Source organism: Salvelinus namaycush, chromosome 19 (genome assembly GCF_016432855.1).
Source record: "Salvelinus namaycush isolate Seneca chromosome 19, SaNama_1.0, whole genome shotgun sequence".
NCBI classification, from domain to species: domain Eukaryota; kingdom Metazoa; phylum Chordata; class Actinopteri; order Salmoniformes; family Salmonidae; genus Salvelinus; species Salvelinus namaycush.
This window is the reverse complement of record NC_052325.1, coordinates 6,687,766-6,709,737: the sequence shown is the minus strand read 5'-3', so window position 1 is coordinate 6,709,737 and position 21,972 is coordinate 6,687,766. Positions and strand designations below refer to the sequence as shown.

General features: G+C 41.5%; 1 long non-coding RNA gene across 1 annotated transcript; it reads right to left on the bottom strand.

Annotated features, from left to right (window-relative positions):
* Window positions 1-243: 243 nt before the first annotated feature.
* Window positions 244-20,245, bottom strand: LOC120063878. The gene is made up of 3 exons (XR_005478553.1): window positions 19,952-20,245; window positions 4,357-4,557; window positions 244-349 (listed from the first exon to the last, which is right to left on the bottom strand). It is a non-coding gene; the product is annotated as an uncharacterized LOC120063878 (long non-coding RNA).
* Window positions 20,246-21,972: the final 1,727 nt, after the last annotated feature.

Sequence of the window (21,972 nt, the reverse complement as noted above, 5' to 3'; positions counted from 1 at the left end):
GAGGAAGGGGGGGGGTCAGGAAAGGAGGAGGAAGGGGAGGGGTCAGGAAAGGAGGAGGAAGGGGAGGGGTCAGGAAAGGAGGAGGAAGGGGGGGGTCAGGAAAGGAGGAGGGGGTAAGGAGAGTCCAGATAGAGGGGGATGAGGAAAAGGGGGGGGGGGGGGGGGTTCTGCTGTGGTTGCAGGGGTGAGGCTGTACTTCGGTGTCAGTGTCACCGTGGTAACGGGTCAGTGGTGGTCAGTTAGGGGGTTGGGTGTCTGTGCAGGGGGACGCGCGTCGGCTCTCCCTGAAGACCCTGTCATCCAGTCTGCAGCCAACGCCACTCCATGCCTAGGCAGAGGACCCGCAGCACTGCAGGGACACAGAGGTTAGGGTTATTACAATACAGAGGTTAGCCTAATTACAACAGACAGACACAGAGACAAACAGACAGACAGACAGGTCCTGGGGCTGTGTTCACAAACACATACAGACCCCACAGAGCCCCAGGACAGCAACACAATTAGACCCAATCAACTCATGAGAAAAGTAAAATACAATTACTTGACACATTGGAAAGAAATAACAAAAAAAACAGAGCAAACTAGAATGCTATTTGGCCCATTAACAGGCAGAATACCTGACCACTGTGACTGACCCAAACTTAAAAAGAAAGCTTTGACTATGGCCTTGAGCAGCACAAAAACATCCAGCAGCGTTCTGCATACACAGGCAGTTAGGAGCGCCAAGGCTAGCTTTTTTCAAGCAGAAATTTGCTTCCTGCAACACAAACTCAAATATGTTCTGGGACACTGTAAAGTCCATGGAGAATAAGAGCACCTCTTCCCAGCTGCCTACTGCACTGAGAATAGGAAACACTGTCACCACCGATAAATACACGATAATTGAGAATTTCAATAAACATTTTTCTACGGCTGGCCATGCTTTCCACCTGGCTACCCCTACCCCGATCAACAGTAACCCACCCCCCAAAGCAACTCGCCCAAGCCTCCCCCATTTCTCCTTCTCCCAAATCCAGATAGCTGATGTTCTGAAAGATCTGCACCTCAGCCACGCTCAAGGTCCTAAACGATATCATAACCGCCATCGATAAGAGACATTACGGTGCAGCCGTCTTCATTGACCTGGCCAAGGCTTTTGACTCTGACTCAATCACCACATCCTCATCGGCAGACTCAACAGCTTTGGTTTCTCAAATGACTGCCTCGCCTGGTTCACCAACTACTTCTCTGATAGAGTTCAGTGTGTCAAATCGGAGGGCCTATTGTCCGGACCTCTGGCAGTCTCTATGGGGGTGCCACAGGGTTCAATTCTCAGGCCAACTCTCTTCTCTGTATACATCAATGATGTCGCTCTTGCTGCTGGTGATTCTCTGATCCACCTCTACCCAGACGACACCATTCTGTATACTTCTGGCCCTTCTTTGGACACCGTGTTAACTAACCTCCAGACGAGCTTCAATGTCATACAACTCTCCTTCCGTGGCCTCCAACTGCTCTTAAATGCAAATAAAACTAAATGCATGCTCTTCAACCGTTCGCTGCCCGCACCCGCCCGCCCGTCCAGCATCACTACTCTGGACGGATCTGACTTAGAATATGTGGACAACTACAAATACCTAAGTGTCTGGTTAGACTGTAAACTCTCCTTCCAGACTCACATTAAGCATCTCCAATCCAAAATTAAATCTAGAATCAGCTTCCTATTTCGCAACAAAGCATCCTTCACGCATGCTGCCAAACATACCGTCCTAAAACGGACCATCCTACCGATCCTCGACGATGTCATTTACAAAATAGCCTCCATCACTCTACTCAACAAATTGGATGCAGTCTATCACAGTGCCATCCGTTTTGTCACTAAAGCCCCTATACTACCCACCACTGTGACTTGTACGCTCTCGTTGGTTGGCCCTCGCTTCATACTCGTCACCAAACCCACTGGCTCTAGGTCATCTACAAGTCTCTGATAGGTAAAGCCCCGCCTTATCTCAGCTCACTGGTCACTATAGCAGAACCCACCCGTAGCACGCGCTCCAGCAGGTATATTTCACTGGTCACCCCCAAAGCCAAATCGTCCTTTGGCCGCCTCTCCTTCCAGTTCTCTGCTGCCAATGACTGGAACGAACTACAAAAATCTCTGAAGCTGGAGACTCATATCTCCCTCACGAGCTTTAAGCACCAGCTGTCAGAGCAGCTCACAGATCACTGCACCTGTACACAGCCCATCTGTAAATAGCCCATCTATCTACCTACCTCATCCCCATACTGTATTTATCTTGCTCCTTTGCCCCCCAGTATCTCTACTTGCACATTCATCTTCTACACATCTACAATTCCAGTGTTTAATTGCTATATTGTAATTACTTCGCCACCATGGCCTATTTATTGCCTTACCTCCCTCATTTGCATATACTGTATATAGACTTTATCTACTGTATTATTGACTGCATGTTTGTTTATTCCATGTGTAACTCTGTTGTTGTTTGTGTCGAACTGCTGGTTCAAAGGTACATTTCCCAACCAGAAGTCATGGAATACAGGCAACATCCGCACCGAGCTAAAGGCTAGAGCTGCCCCTTTGAAGGAGCAGGACACTAATCCGGATGCTTATAAGAAATCCCGCTATAACCTCAGACAAATCATCAAACAGACAAAAAGCGTCAATACAGGTCTAAGACTGAATCGTACTACACCGGCTCTGACGCTCGTCGGATGTGGCAGGGCTGGAAAACTATTACGGACTACAAAGGGAAACCCAGCCGCGAGGTGCCCAGTGGTGCAAGCCTACCAGACGAGCTAAATGCCTTTTATGCTCGCTTTCAGGCAAGCAACACTGAAGCATGCATGAGAGCACCAGCTGTTCCGGACAACTGTGTGATCGTGCTTTCCGTAGCCGATGTGAGCAAGACCTTTAAAAACAGGTCAACATTCACAAGGCCGCAGGGCCAGACGGATTACCAGGACTTGTTCTCAAAGCATGCGTGGACCAAATGGCAAGAGTCTTCACTGACATTTTCAACCACTCCCTGACCGAGTGTAATACCTACATGTTTCAAGCAGACCAGCATAGTCCCTGTGACCAAGAAAGCGATGGTAACCTACTTAAATGATTACCACCCTGTAGCACTCACGTCGGTAGCCATGAAGTGCTTTGAAAGGCTAGTCATATCTCACAACACCATCATGCCGGAAACCCTAGACCCACTCCAATTCGCATACCACCCCAACAGATCCACAGATAATGCAATCGCACTCCACACTGCCCTTTCCCAACTGGACAAATCCATTCATTAGGGCCAAAATACATTTATTTTGAATTGACTGATTTCCTGAACTGTAACTCGTTGAAATTGTTGCATGTCGTATTTAGATATTTTTGTTCAGTATATATATATATATATATATATATATACACACACACCTCTACCTCAGTGGTCCCCTGAAGTCGAATTTGAGTTTACATCCTAAATTGACTGCCTTCAATTTGAATTGACCTCAACCCCTCGCCCCACAGCTCCCCCTGTTTCTAATGGGCTGTGTGAGGGAGGCTATTGGCTGTACGTAGGGCAGAGGTGAGGTGAGCAGCCTATGCCCCTGCTGACCCCCATGCTAACCCAGAAGAGCAGCACGGGGCCCCAGCCCACACAGACAGGGGAAGTTCACTTCGTGAGGTTTGTGTAACAAGCAAAACTGATGTAGCCAAATGTCTCATCCCAGCGTTAGTGTCATCACCGTAGTTATGGGGAGCATAGAGCCATTTAGAGTCATATAGAGCTTAAAAGGACAGTCAGTACTCTGTGTGGGGTTCCCAGTACTACTTACTGTTCTGCTGAAGCTATTGCTTATAGCAAATAGGGATTAGAAAAATGTACAGGCCACTCAGTCACTCGTGACTGACGTCAAAGTAGAGAGCTGGGATCAAGACAGAGTTAGAGAGGAATGTATTGCTCTGTGACTCAGACAGGACAAATTTAACACAACTTTTAAAAAAGAAACTGAGAGTGAACATAGGAGTGATTTGTCTTTAATATCCGGGGGATATTACCTGTGGGACCACAGACAGCATAATCTCCATACCATTATACCATCTCATCGATCTACATTCTTCACAGAAGCAGTCGATGTCTTGAACATTTCCCCACACACACACACACACATTTCCACGTTCCAAATCACGACAAAACAACTGACTGCTATACTTGGCTCAGGACGAGAGAGAAGGAGAGCAAAGGCTGCTGGGAGATAAAGTAGGTTATCGTAGCGCCTCAGAGAGTCACTATGATTCATAGAGGTTTGCTTACATCACTTGTACAGAGAGAGAGAGAGACAGGTTCTACAAAAAAAACACCATATTACCTGAACACTTGCTCAGCGTCTGTCTGGGCTAAACCTCCATTTTGGCTCTGGTCCACAGAGGGAGGAGGAAGCCCTGGCTCATGGCCCTAGCTGGCTGCTCCAGTCCAACGCTGGCTTTTCAAGGAAGTCACCAACCAGCAGCGATTGGCTTAGTCTTCCTTAGCCCCAACTGCTCTCCCAAGACTGAAAGTCAACCACCACCTAGACAGAGAGGAGAGGGTTTGGTTATAAGCTGGTAAGCCGGTGTATTGTACTACACAGGTCTAGTCTGGCAGAGAGAAACACAGACAGAGGTGACACAGAAGGTGTTAAGCTGGGTGTACACAACATGATTTAGCTGTCCCAGACCAGTTTGAGATCAGAGCCAAAATCCTCCATGTCGTTGCCTACTCAGAGCGCGTGGTCACAGACGCAATCGGAGGGCTACCAATCAAGTCTTTGAGCAGTCCCAGACTGATAGTTTCTGAACATGTTTGATAAAAAAAAAAAAATCTGAAACAAAATACGCAAAGCTCTTGTAGTGTTGAGATGTGCAACACGTTTTGAGAACACTGATCAGCAATAGCCAATGAGAGCCTGCCAGAGAAGAAGCCAGTAAGACGATGATGATGTTGTTTCACATCACCCAGAATGTGTAGACTCTCCAGCAGGAGCGATTAGTGCTAGTACGTGTTTCTACTTGAATTGAACCAAAGTGTCAAATCGTTACAGCTCTGAAGTTCACATGCAATTCAAAATGTTGGCTAGATATTTAAAATTCTGGTATGGCAAACGTGAATGTCTGACTGAAAATGTTTAGGCTGCTTTGAGCCACAGCTCGTTCTATTTAACTAGGCAAATCAGTTAAGAACAAATTCTTATTTACAATGACGGCCTACCGGGGGTTAACTGCCTTGTCTGGGGGCAGAACCACAGATTTCTTTTTAAATGTCAGCTCAGGGATTCGGTCCAGCAAACTTTTGGTTACTGGGCCAACACTCTAACCACTAGGCTACCTGCCACCCCATGTTCTAGCTACGTTAAATCACATCACCAGATTGTTTTGGTGAGACAGCGTGGTATGGAGAATCCTGTAGTGTGTGACCCGTCTGTGCCAGATCGTTTGGTAAGCGCACCAAGACAACAAAAAAACTAAAACACAGGCAAGACGTTTAATGTGAGAGGATCAGCGATGTTAGGAGTTTCAAAGTCATGTAGTGTACACCCGACATTATACCAGTCTGGCTGCAAACAGTACGGCTACAGCAGGCGGTGTGGAGGCGGTGTCTGGTTCCTTCCTTCCCACTGGCGCTCCTCTGGGAACCCATATGATATTCACCAGCCTAGACAACAACCATAGGCTGTGTTTTCCATTAGTGCTGTAAGACTAATTTTGAGCCAGCTACTCCCTCCCCCCCCCCCATCGTAACGAGGCTACTTTTAATTTGAAAAGTTTAAATTCGATAGTCCGTTGAGCCATCTCCCGCTAGAATGAACGATATGCATCTTTTAGCGATCTATTGATAGGATAGGTCACCTGTCCTACCCCGGCCAAACCCTCCCCAAACCCGGAAGACGCTGGGCCAATTGTGCGCCGCCCTATGGGACTCCCGATCATGGCCGGTTGTGATACAGCCCGGGATCGAACCAGGGTCTGTAGTGACGCCTTCTGGCACTGAGATGCAGTGTCTTAGAATCTCCTATATCCCGTCGCCATTTCATAAAATCATACATCGTAATTATATGTCCATGGTATCGCGTCGGGACAAGTCAACCAAAGGATTTCCTTAGTTGCCTTTACCTAGACGTCACTAGACAGCGACATTAAAGTGAGTGACTCGTCTCAGTCAGGGTAGCCTACCGAATCGCATCATTCATTTGGCTCCCTAATTTGTATATGGCTACTGGTAGGCCTAGGTTTTTTGGCGATTATCTTAAATGATTAAAACATTCAATGAAAATGATGAATCATCACTGAGGCAATAGCAGGTAGTGGAGATCCTCATGCCAAAATGATAATTTGGGCTCACGGAATCTAGGCATTAAAATGGAATTCAACGATATTAAACCGTGTTGAAATCAACTAAATGTATTGAAAATGTATTAAAATTTGCCCCAAGTTCATCAAAAGACATGAACAGAATGCATTAGTTAAATTGTATTTGCAGCAACGTATCACTGGGCTGTACACAACCGTACGTGATTGGGAGTCCCATAGGGCAGCGCACAATTGGCCCCAACGTCGTCTGGGTTTGGCCGGTGTAAGTCGCCATTGTAAATAAGAATTTGTTCTTAAATCTGACTTGCCTAGATAAATAAAGGTTAAATAAAAACTTTTTTAAAAACACATCTACCACTTTGAGTAGCCGTTAGCGATGATGCTAATGAAAAAAGTCTTCTGGTAGATTAAATGTTTTTTTTTGGGACAGCCATCTCAACTAAATGTTAATTAAAGTTGCCTATGCTTAAATGGAAGAATGATATCATAATAATTTTTCATCAATCCAGTTTGGTATTTGTTTAGCAAACTCTACAATCACATGTTGACTACAGCTAAACAGCCTCTTGCTAACCCAAAATCCACTTAGCCTTTAGTGTTCTAGAACATTCATTTATTTTATTTTGTGTTTTTCCACATAGCAGCCAATGTGGGCATGCGGCTAGTTAAATAATTTGTTTTAATCAAATACATAATTTGAAAAACAAACATTGTGGCAATGCATAACCTGTAAATGAGATCAAGTGAAGACCGGCAGGGTTCGATACCGTGACCAAAACAGTCGCACTTGCAACCATTTCAACTAGTAGCTAGTGAGGATCCCAGTGAAAACAAGTGTACCAGGGTCACTTTAGTTTTTTGGTTCACAATTTGGTATTTTTTTATTATGATTTATTCAAACAGTAATGTGCAATTGACCAAAAATAAAGCGACTTTCTGAAGAGGCAGCAACGGAACATCCCGGTCCATGTGTGTGCAGTACGCGTAGGCCCTATATGTCTATCACTGTGTAGCCGTGAGCGACGCTAATGAGAGCTTAACCGTCTTCGGGTAGATGGAAAGGCAATTTTGAAAAGGTAACTGTTCTTCTACACCTGCATTGCTTTGCCGTTTGGGGTTTTAGGCTGGGTTTCTGTACAGCACTTTGTGACATCAGCTGATGTAAGAAGGGCTTTATAAATCAATTTGATTGATTGATTGAACTACAAAAGTAGCCTATGCTTACCTGACAGAATCATGATTATTAGCATTAATCCAGTAGCCATTTGTTTAAAAAAAAACTCCATCACAAGTCCTCTACAGACATAGGTGGTTCGTCCAAAAGCTACGCTTCACCTAAAGTAAATTGCCAAAATTATAGAGCCTAATTTGCCTAATCCTGTCTAAAAAAATAAAAATAAAAATCATTCAAAATAGGCTACTACACCAGAAAGCATGATTTGGCCACAGAGGATCATTAGATTCTTAAAATAAAATAATTGTGGATTGTTTAAAAAAATAAAAATAAAAAATCACATTGACCTACAGTCGGAAGGGCTTGCAATTTGGACAGCCCGTGCGGCAAAACACCAGAGGATTGCTGAATTGTGACTAAGTAAAAAGTAGAAGCCCAGCCAGGCATATAGCAATATTTCATCTTCATCTGGAAAGCACAACCATCTCTGCAGCACTCCACCAATCAGGCATTTATGGTAGATTGGCCAGATGGAAGTGTCTCCTCAGTAACAGGCACATGACAGCCTGCTTGGAGGTTGCCAAAAGGACTCTCAGACCATGAGAAACATGATTCTCTGGTCTGATGAAACCAAGATTGAACTCTTCAGCCTAAATGCCAAGCATTACATCTGGAGGAAACCTGTCACCATCCCTATGCAGAAGCATGGTGGTGGCAGCATCATCATGCTGTGGGGATGTTTCTCAGCAGCAGGGACTGGGAGACTAGTCAGGATCAAGGGAAAGATGAACGGAGCAAAGTGCAGAGAGATCCTTGATGAAAAACTGCTCTAGAGCACTCAGGACCTCAGACTGGGGCAAAGGTTCACCTTCCAATAAGACAATAACCCTAAGCACACAGCCAAGACATTGCATGAGTGGCTTCGGGATATGTCTCTGAAATGTCCTTGAGTGGCCCAGCCAGAGCCCGGACTTGAACATCTCTGGAGAGACCTGAAAATAGCTGTGCAGCGACACTCCCCATCCAACCTGACAGAAGAATGAGAGAAACTCCCCAAATACAGGTGTGACTCAAGGCTGTAATCACTGCCCAAGGTGCTTTCTGCTTTGTCATTCTGGGGTAGTGTGTGTAGATTGATGGGGGGGGGGGCTATTTAATCCATTTTAGAATAAGGCTGTAACGAAACAAAATGTGGTAAAGTCAAGGGGTCTAAATACTTTCCAAAGGCACTGTGTGTGTGTGTGTGTGTGTGTGTGTGTGTGTGTGCTAAAGCAAACAGAGTGTAATAAAGCTCACGTGGGCTGGGCATCCTGAAGATGACACTTTAATCAAATAAATAATGTACAACATATTTTTTTTGTTTTAAGGCTATGGGAAGCTCAAAACAGGCTTTAGTATCCTATTTTGAATTATTGTATTTATTTCTGTAGACACAGCAGACGGCTAATTAGGCTATATAATTTCGATAATTTACTTAGGGAAAGCTTAGCTTCCCTAGCCTTATGGATCCACCGCCTATGAGCCTGTCAATCTACTACTACTCTCATAGTAGAAGCGTTTACCTATTATTCTATTAGTCAGCTTGTCGACGAAGTTGTGCAACTAATGATCTCAAATCCCTACAACCAGTACAGCTACACAAAACATAAAAATAATGTTAAAAAGCAATGAGTTCAGAAATGTTGATAAAAATAGTTTAACATTATTAGCGCAGCAATGTGCACAAAGCAGTAGGCTACGTGCGACTGTTTGTTTGGATACCGGATAAAGACAGTTAGAAAACCAATAGAACATGAGAGCAATTAGGCTTCCGGTTTCAATCGCAAAGTCAAATTAAAACATGTCTCCTAATATATGTAGTAAAACATTCAGGTTTCAAACTATTAAGTAGCTATACGTTTACAAAATGCATACTACCTCCGTTGCATTTGAATGGCGAATCAATTTGGAAGCGCGCATCAATTACCAGTTGAGAAATAAAAATAGTAGCTCTTTAAATCATGGTCCCCCCCCCCCAAAAAAATGTAAGCCAGATATCACCAGCTAACTAAAACCATGATACAGCTAACAACAACAAGATGCAGCCAAGCTGAAGGCTCAACATTTCAGACATAAAACCATAAAGTCAACCATTCGGTCCCTGGGCTAACGTCGGTAAATAAGAGAAGAAGAACTACGTAACCGGTTACAATCAAAGGTGATTTCATTTTTCAGGTTAAACAGTCTTCAGTGGCGTAAAATGTCGGTAAGTTCAAAGTTCAGCTGCTCAGATTCCAATGTTAGTAACAATAAGGGGGATGAGACAGCAAATAAAATGTATCCCAGTAAGACAGAGGTCATCAATAAGTGAACAGAACTAAACCTTTCTGTACACACTGACCGACAGCGCAGTAGTGAGTAATGTTAGCCTGCCTGAGGAAAGTGAGGTATTTTGGCAGCGGCTGACCCTGAAACCTAGGAGCAGTTTAGGTGAAACATGTTCATCAGCGGCTGACCCTCAAACCTAGGAGCAGTTTAGGTGAAACATGTTCATCAGCGGCTGACCCTCAAACCTAGGAGCAGTTTAGGTGAAACATGTTCATCAGCGGCTGACCCTCAAACCTAGGAGCAGTTTAGGTGAAACATGTTCATCAGCGGCTGACCCTGAAACCTAGGAGCAGTTTAGGTGAAACATGTTCATCAGCGGCTGACCCTCAAACCTAGGAGCAGTTTAGGTGAAACATGTTCATCAGCGGCTGACCCTCAAACCTAGGAGCAGTTTAGGTGAAACATGTTCAACAGCGGCTGACCCATCATCATACAGTGCCCCTTGACTTTTTCCTAATTTTGTTGTTAGTCAATTTAAAAAATTGTTTAAAATTGAGATGTGTCACAGGCCTACACACAATTCTCCATGTCAAAGTGGAATTATGTTTTCCATTATGTTTCTATTTAACAAAAGCTGAAACGTCTCGAGCCAATAAGATCTCAACCTCTCGAGCCTAAATAAGTCCAGGAGTACAAATGTGCTTAACAAGTCACATAATAAGTTGCATAGACTCACTCTGTGTGCAATAAGTGTTTAACATGGTTTTGAATGACTACCTCATCTCTGTACCCCACACATACAAGTATCTGTAAGGTCACTCCGTCGAGCAGTGAATTTCAAACACAGATTCAACCACAAAGACCAGAGAGGTTTTTCAATGCCTCACAAAGAAGGGCACCTATTAGTAGAAGAGTACTTTTTTTTTTAAAAGCAGACATTGAATAGCCCTTTGAGCATGGTGAAGTTATTAATTACACTTTGGATGGAATACACCCAGTCACTACAAATATACAGGCGTCCTTCCTCAGTTGTTAACCATGGTGTAGAGGTCGACCGATTAATCGGAATGGCCGATTAATTAGGGCCGATTTCAAGTTTTCACAACAATTGGTAATCGGTATTTTTGGACACTGATTGTGGGCCAATTTTTTTTTAAACCTTTATTTGCCTAGGCAAGTCAGTTAACACATTGTTATTTTCAATGACGGCCTAAGAACGGTGGGTTAACTGTCTTGTTCAGGGGCAGAACGACAGATTACCTTACCTTACCTTGTCAGATCTGGGATGCAATCTTGCAACCTTCCGGTTACTAGTCCAACGCTCTAACCACCTGCATTACATTGCACTCCACGAGGAGCCTGCGTGGCAGGCTGACTACCTGTTATGCGAGTGAATCAAGAAGCCAAGGTAAGTTGCTTACTAGCATTAAACTTATCTTCAAAAAAACAATCAACCTTAACATAATCACTAGTTAACTACACATGGTTGATGATATTACTAGTTTATCTAGCTTGTCCTGCGTTGCATATAATCAATGCGGTGCCTGTTAATTTCTCATCGAATCACAGCCTACTTCTCCAAACGGGTGATGATTTAACAAGCGCATTCGCGAAAAAAGCACTGTCGTTGCACCAATGTGTACCTAAACATAAACATCAACGCCTTTCTTTAAAATCAATACACAAGTATATATTTTTTAAACCTGCATATTTCGTTAATATTGCCTGCTACAATGACCTTCTTTTAACTAGGGAAATTGTGTCACTTCTCTTGCGTTCCGTGCAAGCAGTCAGGGTATATGCAGCAGTTTGGGCCGCCTGGCTCGTTGCGAACTGTGTGAAGACCATTTATTCCTAACAAAGACCGTAATTAATTTTCCAGAATTGTACATAATTATGACATAACATTGAAGGTTGTGCAATGTAACAGGAATATTTAGACTTATGGATGCCACCCGTTAGATTAAATACGGAACGGTTCCGTATTTCACTGAAAGAATAAACGTTTTGTTTTCGAAATGAGAGTTTCCGCATTCGACCATATTAATGACCTAAGGCTCGTATTTCTGTGTGTTATAATTAAGTCTATGATTTGATATTTGATAGAGCAGTCTGACTGAGCGGTGGTAGACAGCAGCAGGCTCGTAAGCATTCACTCAAACAGCACTTTCGTGCGTTTGACAGCAGCTCTTCGCTGTGTTTCAAGCATCGAGCTGTTTATAACTTCAAGCCTATCAACTCCCGAGATTAGGCTGGTGTAACCGATGTGAAATGGCTAGCTAGTTAGCGGGGTGACCACTAATAGCGTTTAAAATCGGTGACGGCACTCGCTCTGAGACCTTGAAGTAGTTGTTCCCCTTGCTCTGCAAGGGCTCCATTTGTGGAGCAATGGATAACGATGCTTTCGAGGGTGGCTGTTTTCGATGTGTTCCTGGTTCGAGCCCAGGTAGGGGCGAGGAGATGGACGGAAACTATACTGTTACACTGGCAATACTAAAGAACATCCAATAGTCAAAGGTATATGAAATACAAATGGTATAGAGATAAATATTCCTATAATAACGACAACCTAAAAATTCTTACCTGGGAATATTGAAGACTCATGTTAAAAGGAACCACCAGCTTTCATATGTTCTGAGCAAGGAACTTAAACGTTAGCTTTTTTACATGGCACATATTGCACTTTTACTTTCTTCTCCAACACTTTGTTTTTGCATTATTTAAACCAAATTGAAGATGTTTCATTATTTATTTGAGGCTAAATTGATTTTAGTGATGTATTATATTAAGTTAAAATAAAAGTGTTAATTCAGTACTGTTGTAATTGTCATTATTACAAATAAATAAATAAATTCGGCCGATTAAATCGGTATCGGCTTTTTTGGCCCTCCAATAATCGGTATCGGTGTTGAAAAATCATAATCGGTCGACCTCTACAATGGTGACTTTCAAACAGTTAGAGTTTAATGGCTGTGATAGGAGAAAACTGAGGATGGATCAACATTGTAGTTACTCCTCAATACTAATCTAACTGACAGTGAAAAGAAGGAAGTCTGTACAGAATAAAAAATATATTTGCTGCAAGGCACGAAAGTAATACTGCAAAAAAACTTTTGGTCCCAAATAGAACATGTTATGTTTGGGGCAAATCCAATACAATACATTACTGAGTATCTCTCTCCACATTTACAATACATTACTGAGTATCTCTCTCCACATTTACAATACATTACTGCGTATCTCTCTCCATATTTACAATACATTACTGCGTATCTCTCTCCATATTTACAATACATTACTGAGTATCTCTCTCCACATTTACAATACATTACTGAGTATCTCTCTCCATATTTACAATACATTACTGAGTATCTCTCCATATTTACAATACATTACTGAGTATCTCTCTCCATATTTACAATACATTACTGCGTATCTCTCTCCATATTTACAATACATTACTGAGTATCACTCTCCATATTTACAATACATTACTGAGTATCTCTCTCCACATTTACAATACATTACTGAGTATCTCTCTCCACATTTACAATACATTACTGCGTATCTCTCTCCATATTTACAATACATTACTGCGTATCTCTCTCCATATTTACAATACATTACTGAGTATCTCTCTCCACATTTACAATACATTACTGCGCATCTCTCTCCACATTTACAATACATTACTGCGCATCTCTCTCCACATTTACAATACATTACTGAGTATCTCTCTCCACATTTACAATACATTACTGCGTATCTCTCTCCACATTTACAATACATTACTGCGTATCTCTCTCCACATTTACAATACATTACTGCGTATCTCTCTCCACATTTACAATACATTACTGAGTATCTCTCTCCATATTTACAATACATTACTGAGTATCTCTCTCCATATTTACAATACATTACTGCGTATCTCTCTCCATATTTACAATACATTACTGAGTATCTCTCTCCACATTTACAATACATTACTGCGTATCTCTCTCCACATTTACAATACATTACTGAGTATCTCTCTCCACATTTACAATACATTACTGAGTATCTCTCTCCACATTTACAATACATTACTGAGTATCTCTCTCCACATTTACAATACATTACTGCGTATCTCTCTCCACATTTACAATACATTACTGAGTATCTCTCTCCATATTTACAATACATTACTGAGTATCTCTCTCCATATTTACAATACATTACTGAGTATCTCTCCACATTTACAATACATTACTGAGTATCTCTCTCCACATTTACAATACATTACTGAGTATCTCTCTCCATATTTACAATACATTACTGAGTATCTCTCTCCATATTTACAATACATTACTGCGTATCTCTCTCCATATTTACAATACATTACTGCGTATCTCTCCATATTTACAATACATTACTGCGTATCTCTCTCCATATTTACAATACATTACTGAGTATCTCTCTCCATATTTACAATACATTACTGAGTATCTCTCTCCATATTTACAATACATTACTGCGTATCTCTCTCCATATTTACAATACATTACTGCGTATCTCTCTCCATATTTACAATACATTACTGCGTATCTCTCTCCACATTTACAATACATTACTGAGTATCTCTCTCCACATTTACAATACATTACTGAGTATCTCTCTCCACATTTACAATACATTACTGAGTATCTCTCTCCACATTTACAATACATTACTGCGTATCTCTCTCCATATTTACAATACATTACTGAGTATCTCTCTCCATATTTACAATACATTACTGAGTATCTCTCCACATTTACAATACATTACTGAGTATCTCTCTCCACATTTACAATACATTACTGAGTATCTCTCTCCATATTTACAATACATTACTGAGTATCTCTCTCCACATTTACAATACATTACTGAGTATCTCTCTCCATATTTACAATACATTACTGAGTATCTCTCTCCACATTTACAATACATTACTGAGTATCTCTCTCCATATTTACAATACATTACTGCGTATCTCTCTCCACATTTACAATACATTACTGCGTATCTCTCTCCATATTTACAATACATTACTGAGTATCTCTCTCCACATTTACAATACATTACTGAGTATCTCTCTCCACATTTACAATACATTACTGAGTATCTCTCTCCACATTTACAATACATTACTGAGTATCTCTCTCCATATTTACAATACATTACTGCGTATCTCTCTCCACATTTACAATACATTACTGAGTATCTCTCTCCACATTTACAATACATTACTGAGTATCTCTCTCCATATTTACAATACATTACTGCGTATCTCTCTCCACATTTACAATACATTACTGCGTATCTCTCTCCACATTTACAATACATTACTGAGTATCTCTCTCCATATTTACAATACATTACTGAGTATCTCTCTCCATATTTACAATACATTACTGCGTATCTCTCTCCACATTTACAATACATTACTGAGTATCTCTCTCCATATTTACAATACATTACTGAGTATCTCTCTCCATATTTACAATACATTACTGAGTATCTCTCTCCACATTTACAATACATTACTGAGTATCTCTCTCCATATTTACAATACATTACTGCGTATCTCTCTCCATATTTACAATACATTACTGCGTATCACTCTCCATATTTACAATACATTACTGCGTATCACTCTCCATATTTACAATACATTACTGCGTATCACTCTTCATATTTACAATACATTACTGAGTATCTCTCTCCACATTTACAATACATTACTGCGTATCTCTCTCCACATTTACAATACATTACTGCGTATCACTCTCCATATTTACAATACATTACTGAGTATCTCTCTCCATATTTACAATACATTACTGCGTATCTCTCTCCATATTTACAATACATTACTGAGTATCTCTCTCCATATTTACAATACATTACTGAGTATCTCTCTCCATATTTACAATACATTACTGCGTATCTCTCTCCATATTTACAATACATTACTGCGTATCTCTCTCCATATTTACAATACATTACTGAGTATCTCTCTCCATATTTACAATACATTACTGAGTATCTCTCTCCATATTTACAATACATTACTGAGTATCTCTCTCCATATTTACAAACAGAGTGGTGGCTGCATCATGTTATGGATACCGGACGTGTCGATCTCATCGTAATCATATCCGTTTTTATCAAACTTGATACTCGTAATTGGATTTACTGGTGATTGGAAAACTCAGAAGTGTGCTTTTAAATGCCGGTAAATCCTCAACCCTGGAGTGAGCATGATTGTACCATTACTCAGGCCGCATCTCAGAGCCGCATCATTCATTGTGTTCATTCACTCAGACACATTGTTAAATTGAACCCGAGAGATGAAAATGCACATGACTACTTTACTTAGTCTTATTCAATTATCAACGGAATCGGCAAATACATAGGCCCCTTGCATGGCTGGCTACTACTGTCTGCATGTATTCTAGACACAGATTTAGAAGCTAGGCTAATTTGCTTGCTCCATATTGTTTCACTTTGGAGAGGAGCAAAGCTTTTCTCTGCGGACACTTATGCCACATTTGTAAAATCAAAAGAAACGATCTGTGTCTTTTTTCCCCCCATAATGATCTGTTGCTCAGTAAACATGACTGGGCAAGAATAAATAATAATAGCAAAGCTCACAACAGACGTCAATGGAATAATTATACGGACAGACAAAGTAGGCCTACTAAACAACGCCAATTAGACAGACTAAAACAACCATATGGCCTCAGCCGACAGGAAATTTCTAGTTTGAACAACAATGACTAGCTACAGATTCATACACTATGTTTGGAGAAGAGGAAACTTATGCCCTGATAAGAATGACTGAGTGTGGTGAAACAGAGCAGTGCGCGTGTCTGGGGAAATGAGAGCGGCTTGTTCTAATCCAATCGTTACAGTAGGCTCAATCGGTACCCCGCCCGTTTCTTTACAGAAGAAACTATCCAATAGTTGTTTAGAGAACACAGCGCTTCACACGGATTGAGTGAGAGAAATGCGTGCTGGCAGCTGAAAACATGCTTTTTCCAACCGCGGATAAATTACAACAACAACAAATAATACTCATCTCATAATCGTATTCAGACAATTTTACATATCCGTTACAATACTTGTTTTGTCCTCGGCACGCCCCTAATGAGTATGGGGCAAATGCAATACAACACATTAATGAGTACCACTCTTCATAGTGGTGGCTGCATCATGTTATGGGTATGATTGTCATCGTTAAGGACTGGGGAGTTTTTCAGGATAAAAAAAACAGATTGGAACAAACCAGAGGTAAAATCAGAGAGGAAAACCAGGTTCAGTCTGCTTTCCACCAGACACCGGTCGGGATGCTCTCAGTGGTGCAACTGTAGAACATTGAGGATCTGGGGGACCATGCCAAATCTTTTCAGTCTCTTTTCAGGTTGTTGTCCTGGCACCACACTGCCAGGTCTCCGACCTTCTCCCTATAGGCTGTCTCATCATTGTCGGTGATCAGGCCTACCACCATTGTGTCGTCAGCAAACTTAATGATGGTGCTGAAGTCGTGCTTGGCCACGCAGTCGTGGGTGAACAGGTAGTACATGAGGGGACTGAGCACGCACCCCTGAGAGGCCCCCATGTTGAGGATTGCCTACCGCCCGTATGTGTTGTTGCCAACCCTTACCACCTGGGGGTAGCCCGTCAGGAAGTCCAGGATCCAGTTGCAGAGGGAGGTGTTTAGTCCCAGAGCCCATATCTTAGTGATGAGCTCTGTGGTCACTATGGTGTGGAAACGCTCAGTCAAGGAACAGAATTCTCATATACAGTTGAAGTCTGAAGTTTACATAAACTAGATTTAATGACTCCAGCCTAAGTGTTTCAACCACTCCACACATTTCTTGTTAACAAACTATAGTTTTGGCATGTCGGTCAGGACATCTACTTTGTGCATGACACAAGTAATTTTTCCAACAATTGTTTACAGACAGATTATTTCACTGTATCACAATTCCAGTGGGTCAGACGTTTACATACACTAAGTTGACTGTGCCTTTAAACAGTTTGGAAGATTCCAGAAAATTATGTCATGGCATTAGAAGCTTCTGATAGGCTAATTGACATTATTTGAGTCAATTGGAGGTGAACCTGTGGATGTATTTCAAGGCCTGTTAACAAGAAATTTGTGGAGTGGTTGAAAAAAGAGTTTTAATGACTCCAACTTAAGTGTATGTAAACTTCAGACTTCAACTGTACTTGCTCTAAGTGATTGATAATTGGTATTCAGCAGTCATAAAAGTATGTCTTATTTACTTTGAAGAACTACTAAAAAGTAATTTAGTCAGAAAGCATAGGCAGCAGCTCTATAGGGATGATATGACTTGGAAATAAATAAAAGTAAAATAAAACAAAATGTAATGTAATGTAATAAACACAACTGAAATATTTTATCAAAGTAAAGTGAATATAATAGTTGATAAGTGATAAGCAGTTACTACCATCATGGGACGTATTGTTTTATCCTTTGTCGTTACAGTATTCAACCCACACAATGCCTAGTGAATTTAAAAAATAATAATCTAAACCGTAAACCTTGATAATGTTTTAAATAACTGACACGAAGCTAAACAGGATTTTTTTTTTTAAGCGCTCATCACGACTGAAAAAGGTAAGTTTGAGCACCTATCCCTCACCAATGGCCAGATAGAGGATAGAACGTAGAGGATAGAACGTAGAGGATAGAACGTAGAGGATAGAACGTAGAGGATAGAACGTAGAGGATAGAACGTAGAGGATAGAACGTAGAGGATAGAACGTAGAGGATAGAACGTAGAAGATAGAACGTAGAAGATAGAACGTAGAGGATAGAACGTAGAAGATAGAACGTAGAAGATAGAACGTAGAAGATAGAACGTAGAAGATAGAACGTAGAAGATAGAACGTAGAAGATAGAACGTAGAAGATAGAACGTAGAGGATAGAACGTAGAGGATAGAACGTAGAGGTAGGGAAAATATTTTTCCAAGAGAAGCTAACTGACCACAGTCATGTTTACTGAACACTGTATCTGCGTCTGAAATGGAACCCTAAATTGAACTACTTTTGAACAGGGCCCACAAGATTCTGGTCAAAAGGTGTGCACACCGTGTAAGGAAAAGGTCTCCCTCTCTCTCCCTTGCCGCTGGCCTGGCCACGGGACATGTGCCCGCATGATACATTATTGAGTGGCAAGCATGTCAAGTCCATCTCAAAAACCTCCTGACCTGGAAAGCTCAGCCATGTTCTCAAGACCAACTTGACGTTGCTGAGGAATTATAGTCAGACCCAGATTCTGTAGCAATCTAGTAAACTTGCTAGCGACTTCAGTGAATGTTTACACATTTCTAGAGGCAAATATGTTAAATTATAACTGGGACATAATGAACTTGGGACTCTATGTAAATCTATCTCTGGAAACTGATGTAGAACCATTACAATTTGTATGGTGTTTTGCAAAATGTCCAAAAGGTTACTTATTTTAAAACGTGTTAAAATGCTGAAGCTGTCTAATGAGATTCGAACACACACCTTTTGGGTTGCTAGACGTTCAACCACCAATCCACCCTCCTTTAGTTTTTGACTTAAGTCAACTTCTGTTTTATGTAACCATACCAAACATAACATAACACTAAATTTCAGAATCCCAGATTTAAGTGTACTACCATGGCATTGTTGAGTAACGTTAACGTTAATCGTTTATAATTTCTGAGTATTCAACAACAAGCTAGCTAGTTTCAGCATTACTAACGTTAACAATTACAACAATTTGGAAAATGTGCTGGCTAGTTAGCCAAGTATATAAATGCCTAACGTTAATATAAACAGTTGATGTGCATGCCTACTGCTCGTTTGCATAACATATCACGTAGCTACTGCATTCCCACGTACTGTAGCAAGCCAGCTAAGTGCTGCTGTGTGTCAGCGCAGTGCATTTCAAAAAAACAAGCTAGCTACCTAGCTAATATAGCGATGTCTCCTTCAGCGATTTAACGTTAGAAACAAATCTGATACTTGCAGACTTAGCTGAATGTAAATAGCTAAATAACGTTAGCAAGTAAAAGTCAAAGTATTTCAGTTGAACAGTCAAATACTCACGGGTAGGTTTGCAGTACTTTCACCCTCCGAAAATGGCAAGCTGCTGTGGAGCAGTGATTTCCAAGAAACAACTTAGCTTGCTAGCTAGCCAAAATGCTAACGGTGGCTATACGGGCAAATCCACTGTCAGTCAATCAGGGTGTACTGTACAAATGGAGCCAATATTACAAAAAAACTACCCACGAACGCAAACAAGATCGCCTAAAAAAAATTATACTTTGTCGCATAGATTACTCTTTTAGACAATAACAAACCATTTTCTGATTTCACAATCATTCTCTCTTTTCGCTGCCATCTTCCTCTGTCACACATACATACATCAGTGGTCACACACCCACACGCAAGGGACGCTGTGACGTTTTTAAAAAACCGCTACCACAGATTTGCCGCTACTCCCGGTACCCTTTCTCCGCCGCCCTTGAAAGGGGAACGTCCTATCTGAAAGACACTCGTGCACATTTATAACCTGTCAGGCATGTTGTGTGTGGGACAAAATACATTTTCCTAACGCATAATAGTCATGTTGGAGCTGCATAGATCCGTATAAATGTATCAGATTGTGTGGGTGAGTGAGGGTTACATAGAGGAGGACTGTAGAGTATACTTTAACGACCCTGGGTTTATAAGCGCGGATATCTACTCTGCCGCTTGAGCTTGCATTTACGGCACAGGCGATAGCTCTCTGGACTTCGGGCTAGAAGGCCGAGGGTTCGAGACCTGCTCCCTGCCGTTTCATTACAATATTATAATTTAGCTCAATTAACACAATCATTGGCTACAACTTGATTGGTTTATAGTTTATGCCCCATCAAATGAACTAAGTATTTGCTGCAGGATAGCACTAGTTGGTCCCTGGAGTCTGCTGTCTGGTTGGAGAGTCACCTGCTCCCCTCCATGGAGACAGACCAGCATGATCAACAGGTGTGTTTTAAGATGTTTACCTTTATTTAATCAGGTCAGCTAGTTGAGAACAAATTCTCATTTGCAACTGCGACCTGGCCAAGATAAAGCAAAGCAGTTCGACACATACAACAACACAGAGTTACACATGGAATAAACAAATATACAGTCAATAGTACAGTAGAAAAAGTCTATATACAGTGTGTGCAAATGAGGTAGGATAAGGGAGGTAAGGCAATAATTAGGCCATGGTGTTAAAGTAATTACAATATAGCAATTGAACACTGGAATGGTAGATGTGCAGAGAATATATATATGTATGTATATACATGTACACATACATACATGCATACATATGTAACAGTTTAACTTTAGTCCGTCCCCTCGCCCCAACGCGAACCAGGGACCATCTGCACACATCAACAACAGTCCCCCACGAAGTGTCGTTACCCATCGCTCCACAAAGGCCACGGCCCTTGCAGAGCAAGGGGAACCACTACTTCTAGGTTTCAGAGCAAGTGACGTAACCGACTGAAAGGCTGCTAGCGCGCACCACCGCTAACTAGCTAGCCATTTCACATCCGTTACACATACACATACATATGCACATGTGAATGTGCAAGTAGAGATACTGGGGTGCAAAGGAGCATGATAAATAAATAAATACAGTATGGGGATGAGGTAGTTGGATGGGCTATTTACAGATGGGCTATGTACAGGTGCAGTGATCTGTGAGCTGCTCTGACAGCTGGTGCTTAAAGCTAGTGAGGGAGATAAGAGTCTCCAGCTTTTGTGATTTTTGCAATTCGTTCCAGTCATTTGCAGCAGAGAACTGGAAGGAGAGGTGGCCAAAGGAAGAATTGGCTTTGGGGGTGACCAGTGAATGAGCTGAGATAAGGCAGGGCTTTACCTAGCAGAGACTTGTAGATGACCTGGAGCCAGTGGGTTTGGCGCCGAGTATGAAGCGAGGGCCAGCCAACGAGAGCGTACAGGTCGCAGTGGTGGGTAGTATATGGGGTTTTGGTGACAAAACGGATGGCACTGTGATAGACTGCACCCAATTTGTTGAGTAGATTGTTGGAGGCTATTTTTTAAATGACATCGCCAAAGTCGAGGATTGG